The sequence below is a fragment of the Emydura macquarii genome, unplaced genomic scaffold (genome assembly GCF_026122565.2).
Source record: "Emydura macquarii macquarii isolate MOO-44397 ecotype Brisbane River unplaced genomic scaffold, CSIRO-AGI_Emac_v2 contig_1230, whole genome shotgun sequence".
In the NCBI taxonomy this organism is placed as follows: domain Eukaryota; kingdom Metazoa; phylum Chordata; order Testudines; family Chelidae; genus Emydura; species Emydura macquarii.
The window spans coordinates 10,040,663-10,053,581 of record NW_027131367.1 but is presented as its reverse complement, the minus strand read 5'-3'; the positions used below and the strand labels follow the sequence as shown (position 1 = coordinate 10,053,581).

General features: G+C 41.0%; 1 long non-coding RNA gene across 1 annotated transcript in view; it reads left to right on the top strand.

Annotated features, from left to right (window-relative positions):
* LOC137152648 (uncharacterized) overlaps positions 1–10,212 on the top strand; it is a 43,734-nt gene extending 33,522 nt beyond the window's left edge. The window contains exon 3 of the long non-coding RNA XR_010919563.1: positions 9,695–10,212. This is a non-coding gene — a long non-coding RNA (uncharacterized lncRNA). The remainder of the gene's footprint in view (positions 1–9,694) is intronic.
* Positions 10,213–12,919: the final 2,707 nt, after the last annotated feature.

Below are 12,919 nucleotides of genomic sequence, written 5' to 3'. Positions count from 1 at the left end.
AATGGAAAAATCTACAGAAGTGCAAAGTGTTTATTCATAATACGCTAGAACAGGAATAGGAAGGTTGGTGTAGTGAGCAGAGCACTGAAATGGAATTCAGGAGATCAGGCTTCTGTTCCCAGTTCATTCACACTTTGTCTGACCTTGGGCAAATCTTACCTACCTTTTGCCTTGATTCCTTAAAATGTGGGTCATTCCTCCTTACCTCACCGTGTGTTGGGAAGACAGAAATGATGATTAGGTCATGAGGACGATGAGGGCCACATAAGTATGTAGATAGAACCACCAAAAACCTTCAAACCCTACTTTATTTAGTAAGCAAATATTTTTGTATTTGTACATACTAACAAGAAAATTTGCTGTTTCTTATAAAATCATAGTAATTTATCAGTTCAAATAGCCCAAAGCATGCTGGTCCCATCGTATTATCTACTTGAAATGAGAATTTCATTTTGCAGTTCAAAATTGGCCAATAATTGGGGAATTATATTTGAATGAAGGAGTAAAGGGTTTTTTTAAGGAGTTCTCAGAAAGCTCATTAAATTGGAGTTATAAAACCAGCAGTGCAACTAGGAATAAAACATAATAGATTGGAATAGTGGCACATTTCCCATTAATATGCATGACTTTTACTGCTGCTATTTAATAGTTGAAAAGTCACTCTTAAAATGCATTATTTTGTGTTCTTCCCTTTCTGGACTTCTACTCTGGCATTTTGGATTATTTTGTGCGCAAATGAATGTATCCAAACCAGCTTCCCAAAGTTTGCCTGTCAGGCTCCTTTGCTAATTTAAGCTTAAAATTCATTCATTTGATCAATGGCCCCTTCTGGCCTTAGAATCTTCATTGTGCTGGGGAATGAGCCTATGTAAAACAAAGAAAATATTGATTCTTTCCCTGTTGGTTATGATACGGTTTGTTGCATGTGGCACACCAGTGAAAAGGAGTGAAATGACTATATAGGTCTGGACAACATTGATACATCCTAGTTTGTTTCACCGCTGGCCTGTTATTGACCCCCCTCTTACGTGTCCATGCAGAGAAGCAAAGAGGGGTAAAGTGGCTGTATGTAATGTGGATAGCTACTTGGGAGGTCCGTGGGCAGGAAGATGAGGGGAATGTGCAGAGATATGGCTCCATTGCATCTATCAGAACAATTGTGCCAACATGCTGGGAGATCTATGCTGCATTGGGTGCAGCTGGTGCAGAGTGTGTCTCCCTGACCCATGAGTACAATAGGAACTCGGAGGCAGTTTGTGACTTGATGAGTCATGATCTGCTTCCCAGTTTACAACAATCTGCTGCTCCATACATGAGTCCTGTATTAAAGCTGTGTTCTACAGCTTCCTCTGAAGCACCTGGAACTGACTGCTGTCAGAGAAAGGATACCTGTCTGGTCTCGTTTTGGTCCCTGCATGGCAACTTCTGTCCTTGGTTTCTAGTTAAGATAAAGAGTACATTAGATATGAATCCTGTGGAGCCAAATTCTGCGGTCTTGAACTGAAAGAAAATCCCAATGATTTTTTTCTGCTAGACTCTCACAGAATTTAGTCCAGGGTACATACTAATATATCATTAGGATCACACAGAACTTCAGAGTTTTGGATCATTAACATTCCACCTTGTTCTAAAGTGAAGTAATGCATATTTCCCCCCCACAGAATTCAATTGTTTTTTATGGAATTTATTCTGCAAATCAGTAATCCCTTCCAGGACAAGTGAGATTTTTTTTTTTTTTTTTTTTTTTTTTTTAAGGCTGCAGTGCTGTAGATGCTTTCCCGGTTAAAACCAGATCTGAACCTCATTAAAAACTGAGGTCTGGTTCCAAAGGTAGACTACTCGGTGCAGGCCCCTTTCTATGAGAAACATTTATGGAGGAAGCAATGAGGGATGCTTGGTCTTGTCTTGTCCGCAATATAACAGTTTGCTATGTTTCTAAAGTTATATTACAGATGGGTTTGTTTCTAAAAGGAAAAGAAAGTCAAATGATGAAGATAAAGAATATTCTAAATTTGATATACCATTTGTAGAAAGCGGGTTGATTGCAGTTTTAAAAAAAAAACTGTCAAAGAGGAGCAAAATCAGTCCATAAGTTATTCTAATCGGTTATTACACGTCATCCTCCCGTTTGCACTGCTGGTTTTTATAACACTTATGTCCTGTCTCGTAGACAGGAATGTTACCATTGTTAAAGCCGATGTTCCAAAAATATCTCATGTTAGCAATAGTTTCTGTCACAGTTCTTGACAAGAATTGCATTATGTTTTGGCTGTTCTATAAGAACTATTAGTACACAGAAGGTTAATGTTTTGACTGCTGTCTTCTACATACAACAATCATTTTTTAGTTCTACAGTAGTCTCCCTTGGAAACTTGTCAGTTACTATGGTATGTGCAGCATATTATTGCAGTTTGTGGATTGCACGTTCTAAGTAGAAGAACCTAGGGAATGCAGCAGTAGAGTTATGTTTGCATTTCAGTGTGTGGCCTTGGGCCTCCAATGGAAGAGGCTTCAGAAGCGCTACGTGTTTATTCTTTATACCCTATAAAAGGAATAGGAAGCATGGTCTAGTAAGTAGAGCACTGGAATAGGATGCAGGAGTCCCAGCTTCAGTTCCAAACCCAGCCACAGACTTCCTGGTGATCATTACATACAGTGTTTACAGTTGTACAGTATTACCTTGACAGTTGTTATGCTAGTACTTCTAAATGTGTCTTGATTCACTGAGGTACTGATCCTGAAAGGAGTTTTTCCTGTAGGCTTGGGACTAAAAGAGTAAATCTTTCCTTTTCCTCCTACAATTTCTCCTTGGAAACATATGGCCCCCAAAATCAATGGAACTAATAGAGCCAAGATTTGAAAACTTCTCCACATTTCATTATGCTATCATTATTGATTGTCCTATGAAGGTAGCACCTAAGAACCAGCAAAGATTGAGGCCCAATTGTGCTAGGCCCTGCACAAACACAGAACAGCAGACAGTCTCTGCGCTGGAGAGCATACAATCTAAAATAGGTAATGAAAGATCAAATACATTGTCATGATTTAAATAGACATTGTAACCATCTCAAGGCTTTGTATGAGCACTTTTGATTTTTCATCATTTTGGAGAGGTGAGGTGGGAAGGGGGGAGTTGTGAGACAAAATTCCAGGTGACTGATCCCCAGAAACGACACAATAAAAACTGGCCAAGTATGCCTTTGATAAATAGACAAGGACACTTCAGTATTGCACTACTCCCAGTACTGTGCTGAGGGCCCACTCCAAGCAGGGGCGTGCACAGGAATGAAAATTTGGCTGCTTTTGGAGGGCCACTGTCTATGTCCCCCCATGGCAGGAGGAGCTGACCCCACCCCACCCATAGGGCGACCAGAGAGCAAGTTTGAAAAATTGGGATGGGGGTGAGAGGTAATAGGCACCTATATAAGTCAAAGCCCTGAATATCGGGACGGTCCCTATAAAATTGGGACATGTGGTCACCCTACCACACACCCCTGTGGCTCCGGGCATGGAGGAACTGGTATTTTCCTGGTCCCAGAGGAATTCTGTGCCCCTGCTGATTGGGGGGGGCCCTGCTTTGCCCCCCTCCCCTTATGCACGACCCTGCACCCAAGGTTTATATATCCCTGAAATCCCATTTAGACCCTGTTATGAGAGCTTAAGGAATAACCCTTGTGCAAACTCTCTGCACGGGGCTAAGTTTTACTCTTGAGGAACAGGAAGTACAGAGGAACCTTTAAGGTGAAATTGTCAACCTTTGAAGGATCACCACCTTGTCGTCAGTTTGTGTAACATTGGGGAAAAGTTACTTAGGCAGTGCCATAAAACCCACCACATTGTTACTGTGCATTTTTTGGTTTTCTAATGAAAGGACAGAACATGACCCATCTAATGTTCCTGCATGACAGAGTGCCCTGACCTGGATACCCACTCTGCTGTGAACAGAGAGAGAGGAAGCAGTCTCTGCAAAGCAGCTACCCCTTTTCCTGCACAAGTGAGGGCCCGGGGGCAGGGAGGAGGCAGAACCTTGGCTTCCCACCCCCCACCGCAATCTGCCTGAAAATGCAGGTGTGCTGGAGTGCCCTGGGACGTACACTACACCTGGCAAAAGGCTGGTGCCAGGTACGTTGTCTCCCAGCATAGATGGGAACCTTGAGGCTGATGGTTACCCTCAGACAAGCTGGTTCCCAGGTGGCTCCTGGAGCAGCACAGCGGTTCAGTGCCTCTTACCTATGACCCATGACAAAGCCACAGTTTAGCCTTCAATAGCCTCATGCAATCTTATATGCCTTATCCAGTTGCCATATTGGATGAAATCCTGCCCCCATTGAAGTCAATGGGAGTTTTGTCATTGACTTCAGTAAAACAATATTTTACCCTCTGTTCTTAAAGTTAATAGAACTTTAGTCAGGATCTGTGTGTATATTTATTACTTTCAGTGTTTTTGCTAGGTAAAACTGACAAAAAATGTTAGCAATACTGTGAACAACTGGCATCACCTTTTTTCTCTGTGTGATTATTGGGTAAAATTTGCTTTAATTTCTAGTCCCAGGAGTGCTGTTTCTATACTGGATGGTTTTAAAAAAGCCATGCTTTAAAGGCTTCAAAATGAGAGTTGTATTTGAAGTAGGAGGAAAAAAAGTATATTTACTGCAAGTGCCAATGAGAGTCAAGTTTATTACTTCTCACTCTCGAGTTTAAAATAAAAAGTACAGTTTGCAATTGTCCTTTAAAAAAACATAAAAAAACCAAACAACCTCCACCCCAAGAACAAAAACAAACAAAATTCAGCCAGCTAATGTGGCTTCCTAACTTTCTCCTGGTTTGCATTTGGAGAAAATGAAACAATACCCATTTCAGAGGAATATTGTGAGCCTCTGAAGGAGTTTAGCCTCTTAAATTGAACACACAAACCTATTGTTCATAACTAAGTGATTGTTCCGCCCAGCATGGGATTTTGGAGTGTTATCCAAAGATATTAAGTCTATCAAGGTAGGCACAAATACTCCTTTTAGAGCGAGGCCTGTTAGTATTTTCCCAGCATCTTCATTCCTAATGATCTTTGTTTCCCCGGGGGACTTGTCATTTTAGCTACCTATTTCAAGACACAAAAATTACACTCGCGGGATCAAATCCTCAGCTGCAAATCAACAGTTCATACCAGCTGAAGATCTTTCTCACTATATTTTTTTAAAATAGATGTAATATGTAAAAGGGGATTGTGATCAGTCATTTCCCATATCCACCAAGGGTAGGACAAGATGTAATTGGCTTAACCTGCAACAAGGGAGATTTAAGAGACGCATCAGAAAAACTCTCACTATAAGGATAGTTAAGCACTGGAACAGGTTAACTAGGGAGGCTGTGGAATCCACATCACTGGAGGATTTTAAAGAATAGATTAGACATCTGCCAGGAACGGTCTAAATGTACTTAATTGTGTCTCGGTGCAGGGAGATGGACTAGATAGGCTCTTAGGTCTGGAAGTGACCTCAAGAAGTTATCTGAGATTTTTATTTGAATTTTTGGTTTGCAAAAATTGTTGAGCTTGCAACTTTGTCCCAATTTGGGATGGGGAAAAATAATCATTTCAAATTCTCATGGGATGGAAAAACTGGTTTTGCCCAGCTCTCCCTTGAGCAGAATTTTTAAACTTTTTTCCCCCTCCATGATAGGTAAATGTGATGTGTATTTTCCCTTTCCTGAGATTTGCAAATAAATTGTGACTATCCATGAAGTCTCAACATGTATCCGATTAGTTACCTTCCAGACATAGTTACATTACCCAAAGGTAAATGGATTTGCATGCTAGACAAAGCACTTCATTATTGCTGCTAGTAATGCTTTTCTTTGCATACGCCACATAAATGCTTTTTCTTCAAGGGCACATGGGACTTGTGCTGTATTCCAGACTGTTAGAACAACAGATGAGTGGATGTTAACAGTAATAGGGAAGCATCCTCTGTCTGCAGTCATGTGACATACCATGTAACTGGTGGGGGGGAGGGGCTATAGTACTTTGTAACCCTGCCCTAAACCTCATGACAGAGGCCAGAAAATAACTATCGGTTCCTTAGCAGCACCTCTGTGATCTGCGCATCTTGCTGCTGTGGCTATCAATGATACTAAGTATTAATAAGCTTGTTCTGTAAAGGCTTGATCTCAAAAAGTGCTGAGCATTCTTGTCCCAATCTTGCATAGCATTTAAGCATGTGAACAGTCCCATCGTGAAGTCAGTGGCACGACTCATGGACTTACAGTAAAACACATGCTTAAAAGGTGTGCAAGATTGGATCTAGTGTTCAGATTCTTCCAGGATCAAGCCCTGAATACATTACTTTATACGTTCATATACTTCAGATTTGCACATTAAATAAATTAGTCCCCTTATAAGATTACACATTGTAATAAAGCATTAAGTAGCTAAAAGTCTTCTGTTTTTTCATCTTATACAAGCATCATGAAATCATAATGTTGTTAGGGATTAAATCATTTATGTTGCTTACATAAGAGAAAATGGCAGAGTTCTCCATGGCCTCAATTTGCTTGATTTTTATCTCAGATACAAAGTACAAACAAAATATATTTGGATCAGCAAAATGTTTTTCACCAAACAAAAACAAACGAGAGGAAAATAACCTAATAAATCAAGAAGACAATTCAAAGAATGAATAGATACTGTTGCAGAAGTGCTCAGTTGTTTTCCAAAGTGACACTGTTTTCTCCATGTAATAGTAGGTTCATCAGTCATTAAGAATTACACAAGTACCCCTTGTTCTTCTTTTAAAAAATGCATTGCATGCCAACTGAAATATATGTGAACCAAGACTTTATGGCACCTTCTGCCCCAAGCTTGTTTGAAAGATTTACAAGAAAAGTTCTCTGTTATTTAGGTAGAAGTCTTCATGATTTTTGGTTCAAGGTTGCAGTCATCAACAAGGAAGGCATTTAGACATGAGGCAAATATAGCTTCTAGATCTGAAATGACTAAGGAATTTAGAAAGTCATATGAAATGTCAGAAAATAGCTGTCTAAGCAGATAATTTAAACCCCATAAATTGTGCAAGAGAGAAACAAATGGAGAAAGGGGATAGGGGATTTAACTTGCTGATTCACTGTTCATGTAGTGTTTTTGTTTTTTTTAATGCATTCTTTTAGAAAATTAGTCAACAACTTAGTGACTCACATTCAAATTAGAGAAGGACATCGGATTTTGGATTTAGATCCAAATTTTCCGAAATTTAGGAGGCAATCAGATTGGGCTCTGGTTCAGGCCCTCTTATGATTCAGGGGTAAGATCTGCCCCTGTGTACTGAAAGTGAAATTCGTCCCTCTGTAAAGAGCACATGCAGAGCCTCAGATCTCACTTTGGCCCTCAAAATCAGGCTTAAGTGTATCTTAAAAGTGTATGGGTCTTGTGCCGGAGAACTTCACCTGGGAAGCACACTGGAAGGAATGTACAGGGGATGCACTGTGGCTGTAGGAATTCAGTTTGGATCTGCCAGAATACTTTGGGACTCCTAGGACGGCCATGCTGGAATAGTACCTCTGCATACGATAGAGAGGATGCAGCATCCTTCCTGTTCTGCACCTTGCCAGCCTCAGGAGCTCGTGTGTTGGTCTGTCGGTCGTGGAAGGGGCAGGAGAGAGTTAATGGAGCCTCCAGCAGCACAGCTCCTACGGGAACTTGCTGTCCAGGAGCTGCTAAAGCTTGATGGAGGTTCAGAGACGTGGATTTGGAAGAGATTCCTCTCCACCATGATCTGACAGATCCTCCTCAGAGCTGTCAGTCAGGGGGTGCTAATGTGAGGATTTGACACCATTGCCGCACCTCATACCCTATGGAAAAAACTCAGTGAGCTGAAGTTTGCCGAGTATTGTCTTCCTTATTCAGATTATAATGATGGGGCTCATGGTTGGGCTCAGTTCCCTAATGTTGATGGTCCTCTGCAGTCTCTCTGATGAACAAATTACTGAAGTACAGGGAGAGAGAAAGAGAGACTCTCTGGTCTGAATCAGATAGAGCAGGGACTTGGACCTGGGGATCCAAGATACCTGGTGAGGGTCCTAACCCCACTATGCCTTTGATTATTTGGGGGTGGGCTCTCTCTCATGGTTTCTTATAGGAGAAATTTTGCAAGATCTCATTTGTGTTCCAATGAAGATAATGAAAGCATATTTCAAAACCTCATTTTTTTTTTTTAATCTGAAACAAAATTCTTGTTTTCTAGCCAGCCCTATAAAATAGAACACTATGGATTTGCTGGACAATCAAGTAGCAAAAGAACATGCATTGGTTTGACCAGATTTTGTTTCTCTCAACCAGCATCCAGTGTCCCAATATAAATCGTGTTGGCTGAATTTTGAGACAAACACATCAACCTGTTTGTAATAAAAATTGCATTTCCTGACAATACACATGCTTGCTACAAAATAACTGAAAGCTAATAAATTTGAATGATGATAATTAATAGTGTTTATTACTTTATCTGATGAAAGGGACTAAAACTGATATGTGCATCAAGAAAAAGAAGGAGTAATTAATACAGACTGACAAGTGCAACTTTTAGGAAGGAGATAAGTTTACCAGCCGTCGCATTTAAAGACGATCTAATTAGCCTTAAAAATTAGATGTAATAAATAATTAATAATTTGATGATAATAAATACATTGATAAATAAGTACCTAGCTAAGATGATGGCCAAAAGTAAAAATTCAAATAAAATAAACCTATTGATTTCCACTATTTAATACTGGAAACCCTGGGTCCTATCCTTAATAGACATTGTTTTGGAAGGTACCTTTGGAAAAATTTGAATGACATATAGGCATCCTTGGCATCAGTCATCTTCCTTTTTTACTTAACTGTGCATAAATAGGTAATGGTATATTTGAAGGAAGACAATGTACAGAATTATTGTAGAGCATCCTGCATTATATCTGTGGGTCAGATTGTCAAAGGGCATCCTAAAGTGTTTGCCCAATTACTTGACTTGTGTACACAAAAGCAGCTCATTTGCGGGTTCAGCCAATGTGTGCACATGTGAAATGGTCACAGCCTGTATATATAAAGGTTTTGTGGGGGATGGGGTGTGGGGAATCACTGTGGGTTAGTGAAGAGGAATAGTGACGAAGCATCTTTCCTTGACATTGTCAATTTCTATTTGTTTTTTAAATGTTGGTGCATATGCCAAGAGCTTACTGCTAAGTGCATTTCATAAATAGAAATACATTGTACACCTGAGGAAACTGAGGCACGGAGAGGTGAAATGACTTGTGCAAGGTCACACAACCAGCCTTCAGCAGAGCTGGGAATAGAATCCAATTCTCCTGGCTCCAAATTCTATGCTGTAACCACAAAAACATCCTTTCTATCCATGCCTAACCGCTTGTATGTAGATTAACATTGATGTAGCTCTGGGACTGGATACTTGTGTATTGAACCAGACAGTTTTCCCTGGCAGGAGGGAGTAGACCAAGAAGTTTGCAGTAAGGAGCTAGGCCTCACCTTTATTGGGCAGTCAGTTTCCTACCATTGTCAAAAAACAGTTGCCAAGAATCGTGAGGGAAGCCAAGTGAACCAAGTGCCCTGTGGAGCAGAGGTTGAGTCTCCATTGACAATGACCATTTGGCAAAGGATGACATTGTCAGTAGGTGGAGACAGAGGCTGATGTTGCTTTTCCCTGTCTTCCAGGAACCAAGTCTGTGAACTGGACTGAGGCAGCGGGGAATACAATGTGTATGTACATACCTGTATGTGAAGGAAGCAATCAATATTCTGAGGCCTGCATTGGTGATGGAAATCTAACTGGTCCCCAGGAGAGGATTAGCCTAAAATCTGGCACAAGGTTCCCTGTTCTGCTCCCGCTTTTTGTTTTTCACCTTGGAAAATGAATTTTCAGTCAATAAGCAATATTGTGCCTTCACTCTGCAAATATTTCAGCACTGAGGAAGGTCTCATAGAGTTCACATATTTAACTTTAATTAAACTTGTCTTTTCACCCTGCACAGATCTGCCAATCTCCCCTGATTTGACCTCATTCTCCTAAGTACATTAGTGAAACTTCCCCAAGGAAGTATTTTGGAATAACAGCCTTATAAGTTCCATTATCCAAGGGGTTGTAGGTTGATAAATTACATGAAAAATATACATACCTTTGCCCCTTCTTCTAGGTAAAAACGTGCCTCCAGTTATTTGCTATGTTCTTTGTCTTTTAAAAATATAGTTAATCCAGTTTTGTCTTTCTATAATCACCCTCTTCATATTCTATCTAGGTCCCTGCCTGGCTTCCTTTTTAGAAGCTGATCCAAAATCCAGAAAGACTCCCATTAACTTCAATGGGTTTTGAATTAAGCCTCGTATCATTAAAGCATCTCTATTCATGACCAAGCCTAAAATCTGGCTTAAATTTAGGCACAAGAGTATCCTCATTAAAGAGAGGGGGATTACTCATATGCTGACTGTTAGCCAGGTATGTAAGCACATGCCTGAACTGGGGCGTTAGTGAATTGGAATTTTGCCACAATTTCAATGGGAACAGGGATCAGACACTTATGGTACGGTCCTTTAAACTACAAGGAGGAGGAATGGTTCCTTCAAGGCTTTTTAAATGTCCTTTAATATGCGGCTCAGTCTGCAGCATCAAACCGTTTAAAAAAAAAATTCAATCAAAAGTAAATTGAAGCAGCATAATTCACTCTGTTCAATACACCACAATGCAAGGTCATTTAATCTTACCTCAAATGTCTTGCAGTGGGACTATGTCTACACAGTGTCTGGGAGGGTGCTTCCGGGAGCAGGTTGACAGCTATGTGCTAGCTTGAGCACAGCTAAAGCACTAACAGCACTGTGGTGGTGGACCCAGATGGCAGCTCAGGATGCTTGATCCTGTGAGGTGCCGAATAGTCTCAGCTCGCACAGTACCTTGCAGGGCTGAGCTCCTGAGAGAAGAAAGTAACTCCTAATTTAGGGCCCAATCTTGTAAACACTTACTTCCATACCGAACGTACTACTCAAGACCATGCATAGTTCCATTCTGCATCTCCTGGGCAGTATCCTTAGACTTCTTTGGAGACAAGAGGAGTTGTGAGTGCACATCTTGTCACAGGATGAGGCAAACGGTGACTGGAGGCCAAGGAGGAGAAGCACCGCCAGTCTAGTGATGCTTTGTATTTATCTCTCTTTGAAAAACCAGTTCCTGGTGTCAGGTGCCTACATCAGAATCTCAGCTTTCTTTTTTGTACGCAAGTTCCTATCTGTCATGGTTGTGGAGAAAGCCTTGACAACATGACCTAAGTATATCATGATGTTAAAGCCAATATGGTTTCTGGAGGCCTGACTCATCATTTTTGAGCACTGGGATTTGGCCACGTTGGACTGTCAAGAGTGGGACATGGATACTAACAACCTGATCCAGTCCCAGGTGACGTCACTGGGCATATTTCCATTGATCCAATGCCTACCGAAGTCAGGCTCTGATACCCAGTTGCAGGAGACGACAAGCATCTTTTAAATGTTAGGCGGTACTAAGCCAAGTGCATGCAAATAACTGGTACATCCTCCCAAAATAAGCCTGACTTCAATGGTCACCTCTTGCAAGTGCTTCTAGGCAGCACCTAGCACCTTATAGGATCAGACCTACAGGGAAAGGCTAAGGTGAAGTATAAAAAGAGCAAGTGCAAAATAGAAGGACATGAGAGCAGAGCTTTAGGTATGGAAAGCCTTCAAGTGTGAAGAGGAATACGATCTTGAACCTGCTGTGCAGGAACAATTTTTATAGTGGGGGTGCTGAGGGCCATTGAACCAGACTGTAAACCCATCTGAGGAAAACCACTTCAAGCCAGGAGGTGCAGCAGCACGCCTACTTCCAGCACTTGTGCTGCTGTGGAAAAAGAAAATGGAAGCCAATAAGGAAATCTGAAGATTTCAGTGTTTTTTATCTTCAAACCACTTTGTACATGATTAAAAAATTAATATTTATAATCTTATATATAGAACAGCTATGAAAAGCCTCTAGTTGTGTATCTAAAACTGAAAAACATTAAACCTTATAGAAATGGTCCTTTCTAGAACAGTCACTTCCAGCTGAGGAGAGGGGAGAAATGAGTCTTATTTATCTGACATGAATAAAAACTTTGAATCACCACCCAAGTCAGTAGTAGTTCAGAATAGCAGGAAGCTTGTTTCTAACGTAAATTGTACGATTGAGACAACGTGCGACGAGTGAACACAGCCCCCCTGAGATGAGTTAAATGTATAGTCAAAATGCCACAACACCAGTCATCCCCTGGCATGATACACAATGGCAATACCCCTTTAACACTTCAGGGCCCTGCTTTTGGCTCTGACACTGCTGATGCCAAAGGCGTTGTAATGAAACAATATGTTGTAAACTGCCCCATTTGTTTTATTCATCAGTGCTAATGCAAGTGGAACAGAAAATCCACTTGACCTTTAACTAGCCAGTGTACAAAGACTCAAGCAGCTGACAATTAGCTACCAATCTATAAGGATTATCTTTAGCTTGGTGATCCTCCCCCCAACCCCATTAAGTGGTCTGTCCTCCCCTCCTCCCCCTGCCCCCTTTTAAACTACAGAGCTCCATGGTACAAGTTCTATGGAGACTCTGAGAGTCTGCCACCCAATGAGAGGCGACAGACATGGCTAATATAGTTGAAATCTTAGGCCCAAATGGTTAGAGGAGAGATTAGTGAATCAGGGTGTCTCCAATTTCAGGTGCTGAACTTGAGATGCCTTAAAGAGGCCTTGGTTTTCAGAAACTACTGACCCATCTGCCCTCTGAAAACCAGGTCCCCTTTAAGGAGTCCTAATTTGGGAATCCTCAAAGTGAGAAACCAGATCTCATATTTTAAAATTTAGTCCTTATTGTAGACAACAGGCAAAACTGCTGCTACACCT